A 12,044-nucleotide genomic window follows, 5' to 3' on the forward strand; every position below is an offset into this window, starting at 1 on the left:
AGCAGCTAGAAATTGTTTTGCATTTACTGTTTGGTTTCCCTTCAGTGATCAATTGTCATCAAGTTTGTTGATGTTGGTTTTGTTTAATTTGTTAAATTTTATATTATTGAATATTGTTAAATCTTGTTGAATAAATGTCATGAAAAATAATCAGCCAATTTTGAAATTTCAATTGTTTGTTGGTTATATTATTCTTACAAATGATTGCATAAACTAAAATCAGTAGTTGCATATCAATTGCGCACATTGAATATGCAAATCTATAAAGTTTTTGACAATCTTCATTCGGCGTATTTACATCCTTACTTTAACATGTTCATTTCTATCACCGGTAGAAAGAATATCCGGACGAACGATCATTAATGTCAATATTAAGTAAATTGATATTTATGTTGTTTTATATGTTTTACGCATCTAAAATTATATTGAAATACATTGTAAACTTAATCAGCTAATATATAATGATAAAATGACTGGAATATCTAGTATTTAGGTGATGTTGATAAAAGAGGAAAATTAAACTGTTATGGAATTGATGGAAGAACATGTCAAGCATGACACGTGTAATCAACAAAAAGAAAAATTACAAGGTAACATTTCATAACATATATTTCATATTTTCAAAACAAAGAATACATAATAAAATTAGTTATGGATTCTATTTTTTCACCATTCTTATTGGTGGGGGGTTAGTTTACAAATGCCAATCAGACAATATTCTGAAATGACAAAAACTTATAGAATCAAACCTAACAATTGTTTTTTTAACGAAACGGACAAGAACTCGCAGTGACGTCATCACTCACGAGCAATATGTTCTTTTCACATTTTGCAGGATAGAGCACCATTAGTTTTCTTTGAAATTGATGTTTCACTTATGCGTGTTTTTTATGTAGACCGGAGCTGTTTTATTTTATTTATTCCTTAATGTGTCTACCTCGGTTTTAAACAAAGGCAAAGGAATTGACACAAATTCGAGAGAAAATTCAATTTTGTTAAAAATCAAATCAAACAAATATGTTTTTTTTAAGAAATGAACCAGGACACGCATTGACGTCACTATTCCCGTGCAAGATGCTTTTACACATTCTGCAGGATTGATCACCATTATTTTCATTTGAAATGAGTCACACATGCATGTTTTCCTTTTTGAGACCTTTGTTTTTGTATTCCTTTGTTAATATGTCTAACCCTTTTTTCGAACAAAATTAGTCAAAAAGAACATCCTGTCATTGCTATCGAAGATATGCTGTATAGTTATCATTATATATTTCGCGGAAATTATCGTGTTAAATTGTTCATGTCTCATACATTTTTAACATAATCTAGTTTGCTCGAGGGGATAAATATTGTTCACGATGAAATTGCGAAAACAAAATAAAAAACCCTTAGTGAAAGTCAATCGTTTACAACACTTGATTTTAATTACAGATGTTCCATGTTGTTGTTCTCAGCGCTGGATTCTGGCATACTCTTCATTCTTTGGAGTTGTGTTAGTGTATGCCGTAAGAGTTAATTTGAGTGTTGCTATAGTATGTATGGTTAGGAATGTTAATTCAACCTCAGAAAATAACGGGACTATGATAGATACAAATACGTGCCAAGGTGATGCAGAAAGCCAAACAGTATTTAATAAGGTATAACAAATATATTCATTTTCTGACAAATACTAAAATCGTACATTATTTTGAGACAAAATAAAAAATTATACAAGAAAAAGACATTATGACAAAGTGCGTGGCATACAGAAACGTGTCTATTAAGTATATACGGAAATATAACTTACATGTATACACGCTTGCAAAATATCTGCTAGAAGATAGAAGGTTGTAATGAGTTGACCTGCTATTCCTTAAATCTATAACATTTGGACTTTGAATGATATTTCTTCTTTCTCATTGGCAAAACTAGCTATGTATAGAGCCCATCATCTTTATTTTGATTAGTTATACCTTTCACAATATGTAAAATTACGTCCACGACCGAGGTTTAAAGTAGTTCATCTGCACTCCTCACTAGAGTTGTTCGATGATTCCAATCGTAATTGCCGAGGACTGTTAGTTGTCCTGCCGAAAGTCGGCGTTTTTTTCGAGTACTCCGTGTTCATCCAGCATTAAAACTGACTAGTGTGATACATAGCGATGTATGTTGAAAAAAACTGAAAACAACATGTTTAATAATATCAATGCGTCCGAGTCGCTTTTCTCGTGTACCTTCATCAGGAAAGCTCAAAGCCAAACATTTGAAATCCAAGGATGTATAAGTACCGAAAGCGTTGAAGAGCTAAATGACAAAAATACCAAAAATTGATAGTGGCAAGACACAGACATTTCCATAAATTGTCACATGTTCCTTTGTTTTCTGTATAAAAGAGGAACGAAAGATACCAGAGGGACAGTCAAACTCATAAATCGAAAATGAACTGAAAACTACATGGCTAAAAGCATTTAAAAAATGAAAACGACAAACAGACAGGCAATATTAGACACATGACACAACAGACAAAACCAAAGAAAAAGCAAAACGAACCCTACCAAACACTAGGGGTGATCTGTATAAATGTATATTGCAGCATGCTGAGTTTGACTGGGACAAAACTACGAGATCTTCAATTCTAGCTTCATTTTTCTATGGATATATATGTACACAAGTGTTAGGAGGTTGGTTTGCAGACCGTTATGGTGGGAGACGTGTATTTGGCGTTGCTATGGCAGTCTCATCTATCTGCACTATTTTGACGCCAATTTGTGCTAGGACATCAGTCATTTTAGTATTTGTCTTACGTGTAATAATTGGACTAGCGACAGTAAGTCAAACAAATAGAATTCACCCATAAAAATACCTTTGAATGTACTACTTGTAGATTTTATTCACATATAAATTGAATACATTATCCCAGGCATAGATTACCTTAGCCGTATTTTGCACACCTTTTTGGAATGTTGGGTTCTTAATGGTTTTCAACCTAGTATTTGTTTGGCCATATAAATATTTTGATCTGAGCGTCACTGGTGAGTATTATGAAGACGAAACTCGCGTCTGGCGCATTAAATTATAATCCTGGTACACTTGATAACCATTTTCACAGATGGCATAATATTAAATACAAACCAAGGTTTAGACTATAATATCACGAATATGTTATAAAATAGAAATGTGTGTTCATTCTGTTGATTAATTATAATGTTCACATTACAAATAAATGTTTTGGTCCTAAAATAGCATTTACGGTACCATTTACACTGCTAAATGTGGATTTCGACAAATAAAACTTTTTCAAGGATGTTCGAAGCTTAAATGTTTGAAAGTAACCTTATATAAAGTGTATATCATAAAATTATGCCAAATTTCAGAACCGCACTACCATTATCGATATCGAGTATTTCTTACATTATATTCGCGGATATTTTGATAATATCCATGTCTAGATTAGTTGATTAGCCAATCTGATAATGAAGTATAGCAAATGTTCCGACTATAAGCAGTGTATCTAAACTTAATAAAAAATCGAACAAACTTCAAAATGTTCATTACTTAATATTTACAAACTTGCAATTGTATCTTTTGAATGTTTATCTCTTAAACTTGCCAACAACTTGACTATTTAAGTTGTGTTTTCTGATTGTTTATCACTTAAACTTGCCAAAAACCTGCCTTTTTAAGGTGTATCATCTGAATGTTTATCCCTTAAACCTGCCAACAACTTGCCTATTTAAGTTGTGTCTTCTAAATGTTTATCACTTAAACTTTCCTAAAAACTTGCCTATTTCAGGGTACAGTGTTTCCAGCAATGCAGTCAATATGGGGACGATGAACACCCTCTTTAGAAAGAAGTAAATTAATGACGTTTACTTCTGTAGGTATGTTTGATAGACACGTAAATGTAACGTAGCCGATATCATTGCAGATCCTTTGCAACACTAATGTAAACTTTAAATATCTTATTGTTTAAAACAATAAAATGTCAATTTTATTGGAAATATATCATTATGCATATGTAAACTTGTGAATTTGAAAAAAAAAAAAAAATAATCTTGAAAACCTATAACAAAAAGGAATATAAAAAAGGATGAGCGTTTGATATTTTAAGTTTTCATGGACTTTGATTTTCTTTTTGAGATCTGTAGATTTTGTTTTACTTTTTTACATACTTAAGAACGTGAATGATACAAACTCAAAACTAAACATGCACCATTTACCAAGTGTAAAATGATAAGATTTAAGAATTTGACACACAATATCTGCTTTTTTATCAAGACAATATATTTTGCATAAATTGCCTTAGAGAGAGCCATACAAATGAAATGAGGTAAAAGAAATCACAGGATTTCTTGTAGATAATTATAATAGTGCATATTTCCTGAGAAAAACAACATCGAAAGGTTCCATACTGAGCATTATAAATCAATTAATCGGTTTTAACATAGGTGCTTCGAAACAGATATAAAGCTATGATTCAAAGAATATATAACCAAGACATGTGTTAAGCATTATTTATTTACCCTGCGGCTTTCAATATCAAATATGATCTTTTAAGTTCGGACTTCTTATTTGTAGTGTGTATGTAGTGTTTTGAATACTTATGTTCGTCTTTTAATGTTTTTCGGCGTTTGCTACTGCATTCCTTTATCCTAGGAATTATGATTTCCGGTTGTCTCTTTGGTCTCGTTTGTCTTTTTATACATACAGTGTATATTGTTTAATTTGATATGTGATATTTAAGAGTACAAGTATAAGATATATGATCATGTTATGTTCCACTTTTATATATTATTTTAGGAACTATGTTTGGTGTAGTTGCAACATTTGCCTCTTCTGGTTATTTGTGTGAATATGGCTTTGACAATGGATGGGGTTCCATTTTCTATATCACAGGTACATACAACAGAATTATTTAAAAAGTTATCGATCCAGAAGTAGTAAGTTTTGTTGGTGAATTCTACACCATAGTTTTCAGAACTGGAAAATCAATAAAACATTTAAAAAAAACATAAATGTGTCAGAGATATCAGAAAACAAATACTTTTAAGTGTGTCATTTACTTAGCAACTTTTCTTTTATTGTCCTACCAACTTCTTTTGCTCTATAAATTTAAAATTGTTCCGTCTTACAAAAACAAATATGTTTCATTAATACTATTCTATATTTTTTTTCTTAACCAATGTTGTAAGATAATTAAAGGTAGTGCGAGTTCTTGATTTGATTCAAATATAATTGTCAAAGTATAACGATTCCAAACAGTTGTTTGCAGTAATTTTACAGTTTTGACTAATTCAAGAAAACTTCGTCTTTTAATTGCTTTTAATTGAAGATTATAAGACAATTTAAAGTACTTCATGAATCGCAGTTTATATTGTAGGTGGGTTTTCGTGTATTTGGGTGATAGTCTGGTTCATCCTGACACGTGATACACCTTCAGAACACCCCCGGATATCTTCTCAGGAAAGAGATTACATAATCAATTCCATAGACTTTGACACAACAAAAAGGGTAAGTATTATCTACAGAATAAACCAAACAGCCACAGTTACCTGTCACTTTTGGTACATAAATTGGGCCGTTAGTTTCCGTGTGTGAATTGTTTCACATTGACATTTCATATCCGGTTAAAACTGTTTGTGTGAAATTGGCTTTGCTCACAGATGAAGGCCGTACGGTGGCGAACAGCTTTCAATTTCTGTTTCATTTGGTTTCTTGTGGAGAGTTGGCAATCTTACAATATCTTCTTATTCTATGACATGTGCAATTTGTGTTAGCATCTTTTTTAATTTTTTAAATACATTATAAAACGTTTAAACATGCTTATATATGGTTTATCCTCACGCCTCTCGTTTACTATCAATCTTAGGTTCATAAAACTACGTTCATATGTTTTTGTATCATTGACACTTTTATTTTGAGCAACCTTATATAGAAATATAGATGTGACGAAGATTGAACTGTTGATATAGCATTGAATCCTCTGTAATAAAGCAAGGGTCAGTAAGAACCATGGTGAAGTGAATACAATTTTAATGTAAAACCGACAGTAATCCGAAGGTGCAGTTGTATCGAGTATGGAACAAAACTGAGAATGGAAATTGGGAATGTGTCAAAGAGACAACAACCCGACCACAGAAAAAACAACAGCATAAGGTCACTAATAAGTCTTCAATGTAGCAAGAAATTCCCGCACCCGGAGGTGTCCTTCAGCTGGCCCTTTAACAAATATATACTAGTTCAGTGATAATGAACGCCATACTAATTTCCAAATTGTACACAAGAAACTAAAATAAAAAAAACCCAAGACTAACAAAGGCCAGAGGCTCCTGACTTGGGACAGGCGCAAAAATGCGGCGGGGTTAAACATGTTTATGAGATCTCAACCCTCTCCCTATACCTCTAGCCAATGTAGAAAAGTAAATGCATAACAATACGCACATTTAAAATTCCATTCAAGAGATTTCACTGATGATTTCGGATGTGTTTCTTATGTTCCTTAGGTCGAAACAACTCTGTTCCATTTTCACGAATGATATCTACTTTTTCTTTGTTGGCCAGGGCGGTGTCATTTTTTTTAATCTATGATTTTTGACTGTCCCTCTAGTATCTTTCGCCTTTTTTTAATGCAGAATGGATCAATATGTCTTAAGTGATGATGTACTACAATGTACGTATTGTTTTATTTTTATTCTATAGACGTCTAAAGTGCCATGGACTGAATTTGCAAGATCACCAGCATTGCTAGCTTGCATAACAGCACACATGTGTAACAATTGGACGAACTATACATTGCTAACAAGCCTCCCAGATTTTATGAAGTCTGTTATGAAATTTAATATAAAGAGTGTAAGTGCGTTCGTTTTAATTGTTGCTTATCAAAAACTATGAGACCAATTTATAGGGGGCTGGGTGTTAAGATTCATTAATTAATCGATACACATTCTTTCGCAAAACAGAAAACATTCGTCCACTAATCCTCTCCAATGGCTGAACTCGTTTTTTTTTTCATTTTTGAAAACTTACCATATATACCATGTATACTTAACCTCAGATGTTTCTAATGTAATAAAAACTTTGTTTGACATATAAACGAAAATCAACTTTAAGCCTATAGTTGTCAATTTCTGTGTTATATGTTCCTTGTGGAAATTCGATTCATTGGCAATCTTACCACATCTTCGTTTTTATATTTAAGAATGTTACCTTAAGTTTATCTTTTCCATGATGAGTTTATTCAAAATATTTTCATTTCTTTCAGAATGGTCTCCTGACAGCTTTGCCGTACTTATGCCAAGCTATATCAGGACTAGCTGCTGGACAAATAACTGATCTTATACGAAGTAGAATTTTTTTATCAACAACAGCAACAAGACGATCAACTGGTGCTATCGGTAAGTTTGTTTCATTGCAATAATATCACAAAACTCATGTAGACTATTTACTCATTAGATCAAATGCCAGAGAGAGAACAATTTGATGGTATTTATCGTAGAAGGTTATGTTATTTCGTCGTATAAACAACTACATTTACCTTACAATAACATGTATTCACCGTTGATTCATCTATTGAATACTTTGAAATGACTTAAGTTTGCCTATTTCATCACCTTTACCTCTATTGATAAGGCGTTAGAAACGTAGGCGTTAGAAACATAATTTAAAGATATCAAATCATTCAAATCTGCAGAATAATTCAAATATCTACAAACAAGAATAAGAAGAGCTCGTTGGGGTTCGTGTTGCTTAGTCTTTAGTTTGCTATGTTGTTTCATGTGTACTCTTATTTGTTTATAATTTTCTTTTTTAGCCATGACGTTGTCAGTTTATTTTCGAACAATGAGTTTGACTGTCCCTCTGGTATCTTTAGCATCACTCTCAAAAAGAAGTCATTTCACATGATTTTTATAATATTTGTTTCAGTTTTGATTTACTGAACTTGTATACCCTTTCCTATGTTTTAGCATTCACAGGGGCAGCAGTTTTCCTGGTAGCTACTGGTTTTATGTCATGTGATCACCGTGACATGGCTGTTGCTTTCCTGTCACTTGCAGTAACGTTTACTGGTTTAAATAGAGCAGCATTTATAGTTAACCACAATGACTTTGCCCCGAAGTAATTATGTTAAGCTTAATTTAAATAAAAATCATTTAAATTTAGATTTGGAGAGCACATTCTAGTTGACAACTGTGTAAATAAACTCTTTATAGATACCAGGATTACAATTTTATGTTTACACCAGACGCGCGTTTGGTCTTCAAAATACTCATCAGTGACGCTCGAATACATAAAAAAATGTTTAAAAGGCCAAAAAACTACGAAATTGAAGATTTTTAAGTTATTATTTATTTGCCCAATGGCATAAACTTAAATTTCCTGACAATAAATCGCCGGTTTGATATATTTTAGTTGCAGTTTAACCTATTTCCCTCGTACAAGTATAAAACTAGCCTTTTAAACACAAGGATTTACAAGTACAATGTGGCCCAAGTAAGTGAAGTTACACTTTTATTTAGGTATGCTGGTGTACTTTTTGGAATAACTAACACATTTGCAACGATACCAGGAATGATTGCTCCAATCGTTGCAGGTAAGCTTACACCAAATGTGAGTAATCTTCCTTTATTTGAATTTTCCAATTCATTTTAATAGTTGAGAAACAAAATGTGCTCCGATTTCTATTTAGACAAATAATCCACAACAGTTGGAAACATCTACCTCTCACAGTTAAAGTTTTTAAAGAAGGTTTTTAAGTACGAACAATACTTTAAGTTCAATTGTTGAACTATTAGTCCTAAAGTTGTGCACCAGCTCAGTAGTTAGTACTTCGTAACTGGTATGGTTTATATATAAAAGAAAAAATAATAAATAGGTGATCAAAAATTAGAAAAATATTGAGAGAAATCAAATCCGGGTTACAAACCAAAAACCGAGGGAAACCCATCAACTATAAGAGGAAGACAAAGGAACAACAGGAACATCGAATGCAACAAAAACAAACACCAACACACATGGAAACGAACAATTTAATAAAACAACATAGTAACCTTCATATATTGTCGGATGAGAAATTAAGATTGCATTAAGAAACTTAACTAATTTTTCGATTCAAAAATGTAAATGTAGCCTTAGATGTATTTGGCTTTTATTTTTATGTCCTGTTAGGTCGGTGAAGCCCATAGACTGGTTCGACACTTAAAAACCCTTGGTTTTGTTTGATCCTGTTTAAAGTAAATTCCAAATTGCGCTTCAAATACATGAAATGAATGATTTTTTTTTCCTCAACAAAACGCATTAAAAACGAAGGGACAAGAACTGTCATATTCCTGACTTGGTACAGGCATTTTGAAATGTAGAAAATGGTGGATTAAACCTGGTTTGATAGCGCTAACCCTCTCACTTAGATGACAGTCTCATCAAATTTCGTTATATTTACATAGAAACTTAGTATACATGTTTCCTGTGATATGATCTTTCTAATATAAATGCCAAATTAGAGATTTTACCAGAACTTCACAGCCCACTTAACACAGAAAATAATAGTGTGAGTGGGGCATTCGAGTACTATGAACACATTCTTGTAAACTAATGCTTTAAGAAGTAACAAAGACAGATATAGTTTTTCTGATTCATTTTTTATTATTACTTTATTCAAATATCGATATCGATGTCCATGTGTACGCCATAACAATTAGGAAATTGTATTATACAATTCAGGACTGTATTATACAATTCAGGACAAATGTTACAAACCAGTCTAGGTTCATCGTCGCCTGTATAATCTGTAGTTTCAGACAGATAGAACATGTAACTTATCTATGAGATAAAACTTCAAACAACAATTTATTAGACATCGATTTACAAGGCGCTAGCCTGCGCTATTTAAAAGGTTTAAACGTTATAACGTTTGAATATAACCATAATATCAGTACCATCGTATTTTGTATGTTTTAAAATTATCATTAAAGTCCAATCATGAAGCAATGCAAAATATTTTAGTTATATATTTATTTTGCAGGATACCTCCGAAGAATGGCGAAATGTATTTTACCTATGTGCAGCATTCTGTCTACTTGGGACGTTGGTGTTTGGAGGTTTAGCTCGTGGCGAAGTTCAGGAATGGGCCAAAGACAAAAGTGACGATGTGTGGATAGAAACAAATGCAAACATGCCACCAATACAACTCTATACATGACAAAGAACACGGAATTGCCTACAGACCTGACATATGTTGAAAGAATATATTATGATGTTCGTATTGTCATGTCTGCAAGTGTAAAAACATATCTGGAAAATATACTGTCATATATCAATATATGATAGACTAAGTATTTTTTCTCTATTTTGAACATATGTTCTCTGAAACTATCTTTATTTTGTTAATCATCCAACTCTATCTATAGCTTTTTGACAAAAATAAACTTATCATAGATACCAGGATTGATTTTTTTATTAACGCCAGACACACGTTTCGTCTACAAAAGACTCATCAGTGACGCTCGAATACAAATTGTTTAAAATGCAAAATAAAGTACGAAGTTGAAGAGCATTGAGGCCCAAAAATTCCTAAAAGTTTTGACATATACAGCTAGGTTAATCTATTCCTGTGGTAGCAAAGCCTTAGTTTTTGGACTGCATTGACAAATATTATTAATAGGGAGAAAAGAGGAATCTAACTGTAAACTTGGTAAAGGAGAGTTTTTTTTTAATGTAAATCTGACTGTATGAAGAAGTATAGTTCATGATGTTTTTGAAAAGATAAGTTTCATGTTCATCAACAGGCGAACACAAAGTTTCACAAACTTGTTCCAAATATCAGATCATGAAAGGTCATAAAAGTTACAGACTTTTTTAGTTTGACCCAAAACAGTTCATGTTAGGTCTTGTAATTCTTTTTTGTTCTTAACTTAACACTTGAGCTAATCACGAAAAAACAAAATGCATTGAAAAATATTATTAAAAGAAAAAGACGAAACCAGAGTAAACGTTCTTCTTGGGGGGTAAACCCGGCTGCAACTATGAACAAGTCTATAGTTTATTTTGTTTTTGAAAAGTTTAAGATTCGTTAACCGGCTAACACAAAGTTCTACAAAATTGTACCTGATAACAGATCATAAAAGGTCATAAAAGTCTAGAGAACATTTAGAGTTCGACTCAATACAGATTATGTTTAGGCTAAATCAAACTATATGTAATTTGATACATACATGATTTAAATGAACGCACGTACGGGTTTTAATCTAATGCTTGACCTCTGACCAATTCAATTCTTAATTAACTCTGTATTGAAATTTCAATTCTTGTTCTTAGTTATTATAGGCATTTTTAAACCATTTTCATAAAATATATTAAGATTGCGTCATACGGAAATCTATTTTATTTGATTATGTGAATTTCAAAACATACGATTTGCATAAAATAATTCAAGCTTTCTGTGTTTTTGTTGTAAACTTAATCTGCAACGATTGGATGTTAAAGTTGGAAGATATACCATTTCTTTAAAATTATTCCTATTTGAATGTTATAAAAGACTACTGTTTTCCTTAATATTGTGATATCTAATCAATTTGTTTAGTTTTGCATAAATTAAATGGCATTATGAGCCTTTATCCTTCAATTTGTAAGTGTGCAAGCTATTTGCTTATAATATAAGTAAAAATACATCAATGGGCTTTCATAATTTAAACAACGTGTTTTTACATTAAAAGTAGGCTCAAAGAATATAAAATAGAATGGAAACTGTATAAAGAGCCATATTCCCCAATGTATAAATTTGCATGCTATTTGCCTACACTTCTATTTAAGAACAAAAAATGTCTGGTCAAAATTAAAACTTTTAAAACTTATAATATAAGCAGAAAGACATGAAGGTGATTTCAAAATTTAAACAACATGTTTTAACATTAAAAGTAGGCTCAAAGAGTATAACATCGAATTGAAACTGTATTATGAGCCTTTATTCCCTAAATTATAAATGTGCATGTTATTTGCTTTCACTTCTGTTTAAGAACAAAACATGTCCGGTCAACATCAACATTTTGAAAACTTATAATAAAAGCAAAGGA

General features: G+C 31.8%; 1 pseudogene; it reads left to right on the forward strand.

Annotated features, from left to right (window-relative positions):
* The first annotated feature begins 336 nt into the window (after nt 1–336).
* Nucleotides 337–10,285, forward strand: LOC134692744 (sialin-like; annotated as a pseudogene).
* Nucleotides 10,286–12,044: the final 1,759 nt, after the last annotated feature.

This window comes from Mytilus trossulus, chromosome 12 (assembly GCF_036588685.1).
Source record: "Mytilus trossulus isolate FHL-02 chromosome 12, PNRI_Mtr1.1.1.hap1, whole genome shotgun sequence".
Classification (NCBI taxonomy): Eukaryota; Metazoa; Mollusca; class Bivalvia; order Mytilida; family Mytilidae; genus Mytilus; species Mytilus trossulus.